Consider the following 16,241-nt stretch of genomic DNA (forward strand, 5'->3'; position numbering starts at 1 on the left):
TTTTTTTTTTTTTAAGATTTTATTTATTTGACAGAGAGAGCACAAGCAGGGGGAGCAGCAGAGGGAGAGGGAGAAGCAGGCTCCCCGCTGAGCAGGGAGCCTGATGCGGGACTCGATCCCAGGACTCTGGGATCATGACCTGAACTGAAGGCAGCCGCTTAACCGACTGAGCCACCCACACGTCCCTGACTTTGATTTTCATTTTTGAAATTGTTTTGGCTTTTTGGGGCCCCTTGCAATTTCATATGAATTTGAGGACTGGCATCTCCACGTCTGCTAAAAAGACTGTTGGAATTTTGGCAGGGATTGTACTGAATCCATTGATAGTTTTGGAAGTATTGACATCTTAGGAATATTAAGTTTGCCTATCCATGAACACAGGGTATCTTTCTACCTATTATATATTCTTTAATTTCTTTCAACAACATTTTATAGTTTTCAATATACAAGCATTCCACCTCCATGGTTTAATTTATTTCCAGGTATTTTACTCTTTTAGATGCTACTGTAAGTGGAATTGCTTTACTTATCTTTTTTGACTGCTTATTGCAGGTATATAGAAGTGCAGTTGAATTTGTTGTATTGATTTTGTATCCTGCAATTTTGTTGAATTAGTTTATTAGTTTTAGTAGCTTTCTTGTGGATTTTTAAGGATTTTCTAAATATAGGATTATGTCACCCACTGGTGAACAGAGGTAGTTTTACTTTTTCCTTTCCAGTTTTGATGCCATTTATTTCTTTTTCTTGTCTAATTGCTCTGGTTAGAACTTCCAGTACAATGTTAAATAGCAATGGCAAAAGTGGGTATTTTCCTTTTTCTTGATCTTAGGGGAAAGCTTTCAGTCTCACACCATTGAATATTGTCTTAGTCCGTTTGGGCTTTTATAACAAAATGCTATAGAATGGGTGGTTTATAAATAACAGAAATGTATTTCTCTTTTGTTCTGGGCTGGAAAGTCCAAGATCAAGGTGCTGGTAGATTCAGTCCCTAGGGACTTCCTTTATTATTTCTTGCAGGGCAAGTCTAGTGGTCATGAACTCTCTCAGCTTTTGTTTGTCTGAGAATATTTTCATTTCTTTCTTATCTTTGAAGGACAATTTTGCCAGATATAGAATTCGTGATTGACAGTTTTTTTTTTTCTTTCAGCACTTTAAATACGTCATCACAATCTCTTCTAGCCTCCATGGTTTTTGATGAGAAGTCAGCTATTAATATTATTGAGGATCCTTTGGAAATGATGAATCACTTCTTTTGTTGCTCTCAAGATTTTCACTTTGTCTTTTGATGGTTTGATATTAGTGTATCTTAGTCTCTGGGTTTATCTTATTTGGAGCTCACTGAATTTCTTGGATTTGTAGATTCATGTATTTCACCAAATGTGGGTCGTTTTCAACCACTGTTTTTTTTTTTTTTCAAATGGTCTTTCTGCCACTCTCTCTTCTCCTCCTGGGAATCCCATAATGTGTATATTGGTCCACTTGATTGTATCCCAAAGGTCCCTTAGGCTCTGTTTATTCTTCTTCATTCTTTTTCTCTTTCTGCTCCTCGGGTTCAATAATCTCAATGGTCCTGTCTTCAAGCTTTCTGATTCTTTCTTTTGCCTGCTCAAATATGCTATTGAACATGGCTAGTGATTTTGAATTTCAGTTTTGTACGTTTCAATTCAATGATTTTTGTTTGGTTCCTTTTTAATAATTCTTATCTTTTTATTGATGTTGTCATTTTATTCATACATTGTTTTCTAGTTTCTTTCAAATCTTTGTCCATATTTTCTTTTAGCTTGTTAAATATATTTTTTTATTTAAAGATTTTTATTTATTTATTTGAGAGAGAGAGAGAGAATGACAGAGAGAGAGCATGAGAGGGGGTAGGGTCAGAGGGAGAAGCAGACTCCCCACTGAGCAGGGAGCCTGATGTGGGACTCGATCCCGGGACTCCAGGATCATGACCCGAGCTGAAGGCAGTCGCTTAACCAACTGAGCCACCCAGGTGCCTTTTTTTCTTTTTTTAAAGATTTTTATTTATTTATTTGACAGAGAGAGAAAGAATGAGAGGTTGTTAAATATATTTAAGACAGTTGCTTAGAAATCTTTTTCTAGTATGTCTAATATTTGGACTTTTTCAGGGATAGTTTCTGTCAATTTGCTTTTTCCTTTAAACAGGCCATATTTTTGTGTTTCCTTGTATGTCTGATTTTTCTTGTTGAAAACTGGAAATTTGAATATTCATAATGTGGTAACTTTGGATATCAGATTCTCCCCTTGCACCAGAGTTTGATGTTTGATGCTATCGTTTTTGGTTTTTGATTGCTGAAAGCACTAGTAGTGCATTTGATTAGTGATTTTCTCAAACAATTCTTGCAAATACTGTATTCCTTCATGTGTGTGGTCACTGAAGTCTCTGTTCCTTAGTTTGTGGTTCAGCTGGTGTTTTTACAGAGATTTTCTTGAACATCCAAGAGCTTAGAAAGCAAACAAATAAAATAAAACATAAATCCCACCTTTCTGTCTTTGCAAATCACTTCTGTGCCAGAGCACTCCTTCAACACTTAGCCAGGCTTGCACTGGGCCTAGAATCAGCCTAAAGTAAACCTTGGGGTCTTCTCAGGTCTTTTCTGAGCATGTATTTTGCCCTGGGCAAATACCTGGGCACCAAACTTTCTACATCCCCATTACTACGCAGGTATTTCTGAATGTCCTAATTTTCCAAAAACACTCTCCCCAGCTTTTGATCCTGAGTCTCAGGCAGTATATTGTATGTTTCGACCATAATCTTTGCCCGAGATGTCTATGGATTGTTAAGTCAGCTTGCAGGGTTTTTGAGCAGCACCTAGGCCTTCTCTAGCTTGAATGCCAGGTAAGCAAAAAAGAGATATGTACTTTGTGTCAGTCTTTCAGGTAGTTTCCAGACAGGTTAGAGCATACATACATTATAATTTTTTGAATCAAGTCTGCTGGGATCCCTTCAGATCCAGGGACCAGGGTCTCATGCTGAGAACATGGACTTCCCTTTTTATGACACTGCCACACCAGGAAGAAGGTGGGACAGAGCAAATAAAAATGCTGCAAAGACTTTTACCATTCTGAAGTTGCCTTTTTTATTAACCAGTGTTTCCTTGGTTGCTATAAACCTTTGACTCTTTTCCAGAGTTCTGAAAATTTGGTTATGGCAGTTTCTGCTGGTTTTTTGTTTTTGTTTTTTTGATGTTTCTGTTGGGGGTTGATGAAAGCTGTGTACTCTGATTTAGCCCAAGCTAGTCCAGGTGATGAGAAATATATGACATCATCACCTCTATGGCCTCAACCACCAACCAATCAACCTCCAGCTATGAGTGAGGCCATCTATTCCAATTTCTTATTCCTGGGTAACACACCACCCCAGAACTCAGTGGCATAAAACAGCAGCCATTTTTTAATATGTTCATGGATTCTGTGAACAAGACACAGAGGGGATGGTTTGTTTTGCTCTATGGCATCTAGTTCTTAAGCTGGGAAGACTAGAAGGGCTGGGGTGCCTAGTGGTTGGGGGCTGGAATTATGTGGGGGGCATCTTTCCTCACATGTCTGGTTCCTGGGCTGGGAATGCTCAAATGGTTGGGGTCTCATTGCGGGGATCTCTCTCGCTCTATAGTCTCAGGAATTTCCATGTGGTCCCCCACATGACATCTATAGCATGGCAGCCTCAGGGTAGTTGGACTTCTTACATGGTGTCTCAAGACTCTGGAAGTGAGTCTTCCAGCAAGCAAGGTGGAAGCTTCCATGGTCTTTAATGATATAACACTGGAGGTCATATAATATTGCTTCTGCTATACTCTATTGGTTGAAGCAGTTAGGCACACCCAGATTCAAGGTGACCTCATCTCTTGATTGTCTAAGTATTTTCATTGTCTAAGTGTTTTCAGTTATGGGACACCTGGGTGGCGCAGTCACTTAAGCCTCCGACTCTTGGTTTTGGCTCAGGTTGTGATTGCAGGGTCTTGAGATCGAGCCCTGTGTTGGGCTGTGCACTCAGTGCAGAGTCCGCTTCAGATTCTCTCTCTCTCTCCCTATGGCCCTCCCGCTTGTGCTCTTTCTCTCTGTCTCTCTCTAAAATAAGTAAATAAATCTTTTTTTGAAAAGCATTTTCAGTCATGTTTTAAAACTACACTGGCTAAGTAACCAAACTTAGCTAGCCTGCCAGCTGACCACAGATGTATGAATAAGCCCAGCTGTGCTCAGCAGAGCTTTCCATCTGAGCCTGACCCAAATTTCTGAACCACACAATTGTGAACTAAATAGATTTTATTTTGAACCATTAATTTGAGGGGGGGGGGCAGTTTGTTATGCAGCAATAGCTGATTGATATATTTGGCAGGTATATAGCACTCACCAAGCATAATATTACCTAATCACTTCCTGGAGCCCTACAAGGTGATGCAAGTGAGCAGACCATGACTTCTATAGTCCGGTGACTCCTCCCTGTCTGAGTTGACCCTACAGTCTGCCACCCCTGGTTTTATCTGCTATGACAATTCCACCCATCCCACTGCTCCTTGATTAGTTTCAACAACCTGTGAATAGAACCCCTGAACATAATAAAAGAAATGTTGAATTGAACAATCTCCAGCTATTCTACTCTTAGACCATACAGATTACTCCATTCAGTCTTTCATTTTACAAATATTAATTGAGCACGTTCTACATGCCATTCACTCTTCAAAACACTGGAGAAGTGATAGTTAACATGAACAAAAGTGTTCCTGCTGTAATGGAATTTATATTCTGGTGGGATATGGTAAGAAATTTCTAAAATACTTCCCAGTGGTCCCCACCTCCTGATATTCATGGCCTTGTGTAATCTTCTTCCAAGGAGTAATTTGCTTCTAACTGATATAGTGCCTCATCACTGAAGAAATGTCATTTGTGTAATTAGGTTACAAAAGATTCTAACTTCCATTTCTCTGGCACACTTTCTCCCTGCTGGCTTTGATGAAGCAAGTTGCTGTGTTGCAATAATTCATGTGGCAAAAACCTGAAGATATCCTTTGACCAGCAGCCAGCTAGGAACTGAGGCTCTTAGTCCAACAGGAAATGAATGCAACTAAAAACCATGTGAGTGAGCTTGGAAATAAGTCATACCCCAGTTGAGCCTTCAGATAAAATCCTAATCCTGGCCATCCCCTTGACTGCAGCCTCATGAAACAACCTAAGCAGAGGGTCTCTTAAGTCATGTCTAGATTCCTGACCCACAAAAACCTGGGATAATAAATGTGTGTTGCTTTAATCCACTCGGTTAGTAACAATCTATTACGCAGTAATGGATAGCTTCTATGTGAGAGAGTTGGAATTAACAAATAAATGAACAATTCAGAAATAAATGACAGAGTGATACAATCTATCCAAAGGACCCAAGAAGTTGGAAACATAAACAGACTAAATATTACAGGAAACACTGGAAAGGAAAGTAATTAAAGATCTAGTACCTAAAACAGCACAAGGCCAAGATGATTCTATAGCCTCACCCTGGTCTCCCCATTCCCATGACCAGTTTGGATTTTCATGTTTGCCCTATTGGATCTTGGATGGTTTCTCCTTCAGTTCTGGCCTTGGTGCCTCCTTCTGATTTTGCTGCCCCAGGCTGGCTTCAGTCCTGAAGAAATTGGATGAGCAGTCTATCCCCAGCTGCCTTTCATCCTCAACCTCCCAGCAGCGGAAGGGGATTTGGATAGCAAAGCTTCATGAGTGGTAGGCTCATTTCAAGGTCAGGCAGAAGAGGGGCCTAGGAAGGGGATGGAAAAGCCCCTGGGGAGTTAGCGAGAACCCAGAGATGAGGCCATCAGGGAGGGAAGTTCTGGAAGAATGGGGTTTCCAGCAGGAAGGAGGGAGTATTCACCCTTCTTATGGGTAGGACCAAGACAAAAATGGGTCTGTTGGTTTTCTCAAGGGGAAGGTAGTTCCTGCTCTTGGTCATTTTCATGGAGTGGTGGGAGGCAGCAGTGAGGAAAACACTTTTCCAAGAAGTTTGGTGACACCTAGAGGACTGAGGAGTTTTTTTTTTTTTTTTCTTCCGAAGATGTGAGAAACATGCCTATGTTCCTGGAAGACTTCCTGTTCCAAGACGTGAGGCACAGATCATCTGCATCCCCAGGAACTGAGCTTCCAGGGCTGAAGCAAGAGCAGACCCAGGAGCTGACTTCGCTGCAGGGCAGAACTCTGTGGTAGGGCATGCCCTTCTTCCTGGAGCAGCAGTGCCCAGGAAGGGCTAACGCTCAAGGTGAGGAAAATGAGCAAACCCGGAGGATTGTGGGGTCACTCTCAAGACCATGCAAAATGTTGGCGAGTTGGAGGAAGGGTGTGGCAGGCTAGGCAGAGGTCCCAGCCAGTGCAAAGGCAAGGAGGTAGGAACGCGTGGTCTCTGTTCTCTAAACCAGTGTCGAAGCCACTTTGAGCACTGGGTGGCGCTGTCCAGCCTGGAGAGAAACCCAGCAGGCTGCCCATTCCTTGATTCCTGACCACAGCGCTCGGTGTTCTCCTCCTGGTCTGTGGATGTTAGTCGAGGTTCTGGAATTCTGTTGAGTTTCTGAGAGGCCAGCCGAGCCTGGCCAACATTTCAAAGAAGGGGGAGAATGACATCCCTAAAGCTGCTGGTGTCACTTGTCTGAGCCATGGGAGGTTAAGTGGGTTCTGACCTCCTATAGGGAAAACCTCCTATCAGGTCAAAGCTTACAGGGTGTGGCAGAGTCTATGAGCCCAGTTAGTTTGGGAACGGGCTACAAGTGGGTAGGGAAGAAAGACTTCTCGGAAGAGGTGGTGTTAAAAGATGATGAGATTTGTCAGTGGAAGAGAGGTGAGAATATGAGTTGGGATGTAGGACTGGGTAGCCATGTGTGTCTATGTTTGGTGCTGATGTTGAACTGGGCAGTGGAGTGAGCCAACATTTGCTCATTCCATTTGTTCCCTAGACATTTCCTGAACACCTATTTTGAGCTGGTTTCTGTATGTGGAACTTGGTCGACAGTGGGGAGACTGATCTGAAAGACAGATCCAGGAAGAGCCTGGAGGAGGCACCTGGCCTAGCCTGGGTGGGTGGGTGGGGGAGATCTAGGATGGCTTCTCTGATGGTCTTTGTGCCTGGTTCCTGGCACGAAGGTTCTAAGACCCTTGTAATTTTCTGAGTGATAAGAGTGTCATTTGTTATTTATAAGGAGCCTCTTTGGACCATACCTGAGTTTATGTTAACGAGATGACTTGGCATAGGGCCCCTCCACAGCCTCAGGGGGGTCTGGTCACCAAGAAGGCCAAATGATTAGAAGGTTGCAACTTCTGGGGGCTGGAGGTTAAACTCTACAAAAATTCTTCAACAACAAGACTTGGTTGGCTTCCTGGTCGGTGAGGCGTCCACATGTGGGAGGCCTATGCAGCCCAGTTTTGTGGGGACAGAGCCACCTGCATGCAGGACCCTCTGGACTCATTCTGTGCACCTCCTCATTTGGCTGCTCATCTGTATCCTTTATAAGAAACCAGGAAATGTATGTAAATGTTCCCCCTAAGTTTTATGAGTAGTTCTAACAAATTATCTGAAGGGACCTGAGGAGGTTGTCGTGGGAACCCCTGATTTATAGCCAGTCAGTGAGAGGTATGGGTGGCTTGGACTTGTGATTGGTGTCTGAAGTTGAGGACAGTCCGGTGGGACTGAGCTCTTAACCTGTGGGATCTGTAAAAACAAGGCCCCAAACGCACTAAGCCCCATGTCATGAAACCGAAGTTTAACTTAATCACAGTTTGGCTCTCTCAGAAGTGGACTCTTAACCAGCCAGTCAGGAATCACCTGATCAGCACTAGTTAGGTGACCTGCCTTGTGGACCACTGCCCTCCCCTATGGGGCAAGGCAAGGAAGCTTGCAGTAACCAACCCACTTTTTTGCCTAGCACAATTTCTTTGTTCTTGCTTCCTTCTGTCTGTAAAGTCTCTTGCCTTGTCCAGCTCCTCAAAACTCTTTTCTATCGGCTAGATTGGATGTTGCTCGATTCATGAATAACTGAATAAAGGCAGTAAGATCTTTAACACTTATTCAGTTGAACTTTGTTTTTTTAACGGATCTGATGCTATCTCCAAGTTGATAATATCAACACTGAGTTAAATTTGTAGGACATCCAGTTGGTGTTGGCCGAAAGTTGCAAAACAGTTTGGTGATGGTGGAAAACACTCCAAGAGCTTCCAGAAGGAGATTACACTCTGGGGGAAAGGTTACATTCTGAAGGATGAATTGTTTGAGTAAAGATGGAATAGGGTGGTGAGAAAAGGAGTGTCGCCCATTGGAGCGATTCGCACATGCAAGGATCAGGAAGTGAGACAGAATGTGACTTCCCAGAGGAACTGAAAGTCTTTCAGCAGAACTCCCTAGCCCCAGCAGGGAAAATTGGATGGCTAGTCTGGGATCAATCACACGGTGCTCAACCCCAGGTGAAACGGTTAATAACGAATGTGGTAGGAATAGCCCATCCCGGAGAGAGTATCTTGTTTGGTGTCCCGAGGGGCTGATGTTACAGCTCTGCTGATGTGTCTGCAGATAGGAAAACCACCACCTCCTCAGGAGACCCAGCTGGGCACGGATGGGGCAGAATTGGCCTTGGACCCCAGCTCTGCCTCGTGCTGTGCAACCATGGGCAGGTCTCCTCAATTCTCCGAGCCTCAGTGGTCCCCATAGGTGAAATGGGTGTCACCACATCTCCACCAAGAACATACAAGCAATGATAACTCATTTAGGTATTCATTTATTTCATTCATTAGTTCATTCATTTAGCAAACACTGATGGAGCGCCAATGCTTGATACTGGGGATACAGCGGTGAAGGAGACAGACTCAGTCTCCTCCCTCTGCACAGCCAGCCCCCCTCCATTCGCTGACATACTGTCTGTAGTGCCTTCACATTATGGTGGCAGAGTTGAGTCATTGTGACAGAGACCGTATGACTTACAAAGCCAAAAAATATTTGCTGTGTGGCCCTTTTTTTGAACATGTTTGCCACCTCTTGGTCTAGAAAGTGACATTCTGGGGGAGACAGATAGTGGACAGAGAAACAAATTTTGAGCCTGAGCCTGGCCCCCCTCCTCCCTCCCTTGGACTCCCTAAATCTAAATCTGAGAGACTGCATTATCAATCCCCCTTCCCATTTTTTGAGCTGGTTGGAGTTTGAGGCACAGAGATAAATGAAGTTGATGTGCTTTCTTGCTCTGTCCCCCAGCTCCAGCATTCACGGGCAGGGGACATAATCTCCGAACCTCTTTTTGCTCTTAGGTAAAGTGGAAAAATACTAGCTGGGTTATGGGAATTAACTGAGATCATGTCCAAAAAGCATTTAGCACAAAATGAGTGCTCAAGGAATGCTGGTCAGATTTTTACTTCTGGTTAAAATGTAGAAGGACCCAAAAGACCCTCACTTTTGTGGTGACAACTAGAAAAAAACCCAGATAAAAACCCATTCTTTTCAATAGAGCTAGTTAAGGGTGGTGATTGCAAAGAGGTTTTGATGAGCTGGTTTTAAGGGATAAAATGAGCCCTTCAGGGTGCCTGGGTGGCTCAGTTGGTTAAGCGACTGCCTTCGGCTCAGGTCATGATCCTGGAGTCCGGGATCGAGTCCCACATCGGGCTCCCTGCTCAGCAAGGGGTCTGCTTCTCCCTCTGCCCTCTTCCCTCTCGTGCTCTCTGTCTCTCATTCTCTCTCTCTCAAATAAATAAATAAAATCTTTAAAAAAAAAACAATGAGCCCTTCATAGGTGAGTCAAGAGCAGCGGCAGCTTCCATACCAGGGGGCAGGCAGACACCAGCTCTGGGTATGGGAGGGCTTGCAGGCATAGAGAGATGTTTGGGAGACAGAGGAAATCAGCCAGTTCTTAGATGAAAAGAGCAAATGTTCAAAGTGGTGGCCACTAGAGTGTTGGAGTCCAAACCTTGTGAGGAGGGCATCTGTGCAGAGGGATGAACTGGTATGTGGTGTCGGAGCCCAAGTGAGGTAAGAAGAACCACACGACAGTTTGTCTCCCTGGTGCAAGAAGTCAGTGTCCAAGCACAGTAAGGGAGACATCCATACAGAGTAGAGGATGGTGGTGGAAAAGGGAGATTGATTATATATGGGGGAATTGATTTAATTCATTCATTCATTCATTTATTCAGGATGATGGGAACCAGATTTCCCAACATCAGAGAAGGGTATTACAAAGTTGAGTGGAAAGAAAACTAGAATGAACCCTATTGTATTTAATTGGAGGTAGTGGTGTGAAATCATGGTTTTCAAAATATTTGGAGAAGTGTGTGTGTGTGTGCGAGTGTGGTGTGTTCCCATTTGTCTACTGGGAGGTCCTAGAACTAGTGATACTTCAATAACAGTGAGCACACCCAGGTCTTGGTTTCTGAATGCCATTCTCCACCTAAAAGCAACCAGGGCTCTTTGGAAAAATGGCTGATTCCAGAGTTGGGACAGGGAAAGCCTGAAACATCTAGTTAGACCAGAAAGGAAGTATTGGAGAAGGTCACTGGTTGGAGAAGTTCAATGGTTGACCTGTGAGCTGGACCTGGGCATTCAGAGGCTCCTCACTCCCTCCCCAGTCCTTGGAATGTGGGTTCCACTTGCCTTCCCCATTCCCAAAGGATGCGGCAAGGACATAGCCTTGAGATAGTGATGTGGCAATGAGGCCAAGTGAATGATATATGTGAATGAATCCTGTTAAGGCCTCTGTATGAACTTTTAAGATTCTGGTAGGCAGGTGTGGAGATCTACTTGTCTTGCAAACACCCAAGACAAGCCTCATATGTAATTCCTTTGCTTATTAAAACTGCCACCTACCAATCTGGAGTGGCCTGCTTCTTTCTTCTTTTTCTCCCTGCCCTATGTATATGGGGACCAGTTTCAGATTTCACCCAGGGAAATTCCTGAGGTTGCAAACCAACAGGAAGGAAAACTGATTAGCAAAAAATGGATAGGCAGATGTCAAAAGGACAGAAGTCAGTATGATAGGCTTCCACTGGCCAAATCAAAGACAATTTAAGCATCAAAAATATGCAGGGTGGGAGGAAAATAACATCAGCAAAAATGGCAGAGTAAATTTTGCCCTTCTATAAAAGCAATGTAATAAACTGCAAACTTTGTCAGAATCAGCATTTTTAGAACTCTGGAAATCAATCAAAATCTTACAACAATTCAGGGAGTATTTAGAAATACTCCCTGAGTTTCTTTAGAAAAGAAGAACACCTGGATCTCACTAAACAACAGTGAGCTCAGTGGAATTTTAACTCAGTCTAGTTCTATTCCCCACTCTCCAACTCAGAAGTAGACTTGAAAAATAACAGCCCGTATTGCTGGTACTGGAGGGAGAAGAACATAGCTGGAGCTCTTGAAAATCCTCATTGCCAAACAAAAGTCATTATTTGATCTGTCTTCTGGTTCCCCAGAAGACCACACTTGAAAGGTTAGTCTTTAGTTGACCTTGTTTGAACTTGCCCAGTGCTAAAAGCCTCTCCCCAGTGGACATTTGTCAAATATTTTAACATGACAGGTGCATGGAGTGAAGGGGCAAATAATAACCTAATCACAAGTCTCATAAGGAAAATTTAAGGAATGAAATGTCCTTAGGGGCTTTGAAAAGTTCTGATATATCTTGGGATCTGAAAGGTCACCTGTGTGCACAGCTTTGTGCATACTCAGGAAAGACCTGAGAAAGCCCTAAGCTCTCACTTCTGGCTGACTTTGAGGCTCTATGAAAGCAGGAAGTGAAGGCTAAGGCAGAGCTTCAAACTTTCTGGCTGCACGTTGAAGTTGTGTGTGAACATACAAAGACCCTCAGCAGAGACTGGGAGACTTTTAGAGGCGTTCAGGGAAATGCCTGTCCAACCATCACCTAACTTCTAAGCTAACTGACTAGAGATTTTAATGGGCATACATGGCAGAGAATATAGTCTTTGCAGAATTAGTGCAGAAAAGTAATTAAATAAACAAAAAACAACAACTATAACAAACAGCAGGAACACCAAATCTTTCGGAGGAGGGAAAATCTGATTTCCATAGTTGTCATATTATTCGAAGTGTCCATTTTTCAACAAAAATATTATGAGACATACAAAGAAACAAGGAGGTATTACCCATACACGGGGAAAAAACAGTGAATAAAAATTCTTCCTGAGAAAGCCCACATGTTGGAGTTACTAGACAAATATTCTAAGTCAGCTGTTTTAATATGTTCAAAGAGCTAAAGGATATCATATGTAAGGAACTAAAGAAAAGTATGAGAACAGGGGCGCCTGGCTGGCTCATCTGGTGGAGCTTGTGACTCTTGATCTCAGGGTTTTGAACTTGAGCTCCACATTGGGTGTAGAGATTACTTAAAAATAAAATCTTAAAAAAAGAGAAAAGTATGAGAACAATATGTCACCAAATAGAGAATATCAATAAAGAGAAATTCTAAAAAGGAACCATATAGAAATTCTGAAGTTGAAAAGTACAATAACTGAAATGAGAATTTCACTAGTAGGTTCAATAGCAGATTTGAACAGGCAGAAGAAAGAATCAGAAAAAACTGAAGATAGATCTATTGAGATTATCCAGTCAGAGCAACAGGGGGGAAAAAGAGGATGAAGAGGGGTGCCTGGGTGGCTCAGTTGTTAAGCATCTGCCTTCAGCTCAGGTCACGGTCCCAGGGTCTTGGGATCAAGTCCCGCATAAGGATCCCTGCTCGGCGGGAAGCCTGCTTCTCCCTCTTCCGCTCCCCCTGCTTGTGTTCCCTCTCTTGCTGTGTCTCTCTCTGTGAAATAAATAAATAAAATCTTTAAAAAAAGGATGAAGAAAAATTAACAGACCTAGGGCACCTGGGTGGCTCAGTCTGTTAAGCGTCTGCCTTTTGGCTCTGGTCATGATCCCAGGGTCCTGGGATCTGGCCCTGGGTCGGGCTCCCTGCTCAGTGGGGAGCCTGCTTCTCCCTTTCCTCCCTGCTTGTGCTTTCTGTCGATATCTCTGTCTCTGTCTCTCTCTCTCTTAAATAAATAAATAAATAAATAGATAGATAAATAAATAAAATCTTAAAAAAAATTTAACAGAGCCTCAGAGACTTGAGGGACACCATCAAACATACCAACATATGCATAATAGGAATGTCAAAAGGAGAAGAAAGATGGAAAGGGGCAGGAAATATTTGAAGAAATGGCTGAAAGCTTCCAAAATTTGATGGAAGTGTTAGGCTACACTTCAACATTCTCCAAGTAGGCTAAACAAAGAGATCCACACTTAGACACATATTAATCAAACTGTCTAAAGACAAAGATAAGAATCTTGAACACAGCAAGAGATAAATGTCTCATTATGTATAATTGGTCCTTAGTAAGATTAATAGTTTATTTCTCATCAGAAACCATGGAGGCTAGAAGGCAGTGAGAAGACATATTCTAAACGCTGAAAAGGGGAGAAAACCCTGCCAGCCAAGAATTATATATCCAACAAAACTACGATCATTCAGCCGTAGAGAAAAAGTACTGATCCCTGCTTCAACATGGATGGACCTTGAAAACCTTATACTAAGTGAAAGAAGCCAGACACAAAACTCACATTTTGTATGATTCCATTTATACAAAATATGCATCATAGGTAAATCCATAGAGACAGAAAGTAAACTAGTGGTTTTGGGGTGTGTGTGAGTAAAGTGGAAATGGGAGTGACTACTTGGTGACTATGGGGTTTTGTTTTGGGGTGATGAAAATATTCTGGAACTAGACAATGGTGATGGTTGCACAACGTCCATGACACTGTGAAAGCACTAATTGCTACTGAATTGTACAGTTTATTTTTTAAAAAGATTTTATTTATTTATTTGACAGAGAGAGAGAGAGAGAGCATAAGCAGAGGGAAGGGCAGAGGGAGAGGGAGAAGCAGGCTCTCCGCCAAGCAAGGAGCCCGATGCGGGACTCGATCCCAGGACCCCAGGATCATGACCCGAGTCGAAGGCAGATGCTTAACCAACTGAGCCACCCAGGCGCCCCTGAATTGTACAGTTTATTATTTTTATTTTTATTTTTTCAAAGATTTTATTTATTTATTTGACAGAGAGCGAGCAAGAGCAGGAACACAAGCAGGGGGAGTGGGAGAGGGAGAAGCAGGCTCTCCGCCGAGCAGGGAGCCCGATGTGGGGCTCGATCCCAGGACCCTGGGATCATGACCTGAGCCGAAGGCAGATGCTTAACTACTGAGCCACCCGTGCCCCTGAATTGTACAGTTTAAATGGTAAATTTTATGTTATGAGTATTTCACTGCAATAAAAGAAATAAAAGGAGCCTTTCAGGATGAAGTGATAGAACACTAGATGGTTTCTCAAATACACATGAAGAAATAAAGACTCCCCATAAAGGTAACTACACAAGTAAATATAAAGACAGTATAAATGTAATTTTTGTTTGTAACTTCTTTTTCTCCCACCTGATTTGAAAAGACAACTGTATAATGCAGTAATTAGAAATCTAAGTTGATTGGCACACATGTATGGAGACGTAATTTGTGATAATAGCAGCATAAAGGGAGGGAAAATGGAACTATAAAGGAGCAAAGTTTTGTATACCATTAAAACTAAGTTGGTATTAATCCAACCTAGATTGTTACAAATGAAGATGTTAATAGTAATCTCCAGGGCAACCACTGAGAAAATGCTTCAAAAGTATATAGTAAAAGAAACATGAGAATAAAATGATACACTAGAAAATATCTAATTAACACAAGAAAAGATAGGACTGGAGGAACTGAGGACAAAAAAGACATAAAACATATAAAAAACAAATATCAAAATGGGAGATATAAACCCTACCTTATCAGTAATTACATTAAATAGAAATGAACTAAACTCTCCAATTAAAAGGGAGAGATTGACTGTGACCTCAGCTGCAGCAACTTCTTGCTAGACACATCTCCAAAGGCAAAGGAAACAAAGGCAAAAATGAACTCCTGGGACTTCATCAAGATAAAAACTTTTGCACAGCAAAGGAAACAGTCGACAAAACCAAAAGACAACCGACAGAATGGGAGAAGATATTTGCAAATGACATATCAGATAAAGGGCTAGTATCCAAAATCTATAAAGAACTTATCAAACTCAACACCCAAAAAACAAATAATCCAATCAAGAAATGTGCAGAAGACATGAACAGACACTTCTCCAAAGAAGACATCCAAACGGCCAATAGACTCATGAAAAAATGCTCAACATCACTCGACATCAGGGAAATCCAAATCAAAACCACAATGAGATACCACCTCACACCAGTCAGAATGGTTAAAATTAACAAGTCAGGAAACGACAGATGGTGGTGAGGATTTAGAGAAAGGAGAACCCTCTTATACTGTTAATGGGAATGCAAGCTGGTGTAGCCACTCTGGAAAACAGTATGGAGGTTCCTCAAAAAGTTGAAAATAGAGCTATCCTATGACCCAGCAATTGCACTACTGGGTATTTTCCCCAAAGATACAAATGTCGTAATCCAAAGGGACACCTGCATCCCAATGTTTATAGTAACAATGTCCACAATAGCCAAACTATGGAAAGAGCCCAGATGTCCATAGACCGATGAATGGGTAAAGAAGATGTGCCTTATATATACAATGGAATACTACTCAGTCCTCAAAAAAAAAAAAAAAAAGAAAAGAAATCTTGCCATTTGCAATGATGTGGATGGAACTAGAGGGTATTATGCTAAGCGAAATAAGTCAATCAGACAAAGACAATTATCATATGATCTCATATGTGGAATTTAAGAAACAAAACAGAGGATCATGGGGGAAGAGAGGAAAAAATAAAACAAGATGAAGTCAGAGAGGGAGACAAATCATAAGAGACGCCTAATCATAGAAAACAAACTGAGGGTTACTGTAGGGGAGGGGGGAATGGGGTAACTGGGTGATGGACATTAAGGAGGGCACGTGATGTAATCAACACTGGGTATTTTTTTTAAAAGATTATTTATTTATTTATTTATTTGAGAGAGAGAATGAGAGAGAGAGAGAGAGAGAGAGAGCACATGAGAGTGGGGAGGGTCAGAGGGAGAAGCAGACTCCCCGCCGAGCAGGGAGCCCGATGCGGGACTCGATCCCAGGACTCCAGGATCATGACCTGAGCCGAAGGCAGTCGCTTAACCAACTGAGCCACCCAGGCGCCCAACACTGGGTATTATATAAGACTGATGAATCACTGATTTCTACCTCTGAAACTAATAATACATTATATGTTAATTAATTG

Source organism: Leptonychotes weddellii, chromosome 1, assembly GCF_054177405.1.
Source record: "Leptonychotes weddellii isolate Sample4059 chromosome 1, ASM5417740v2, whole genome shotgun sequence".
NCBI classification, from domain to species: domain Eukaryota; kingdom Metazoa; phylum Chordata; class Mammalia; order Carnivora; family Phocidae; genus Leptonychotes; species Leptonychotes weddellii.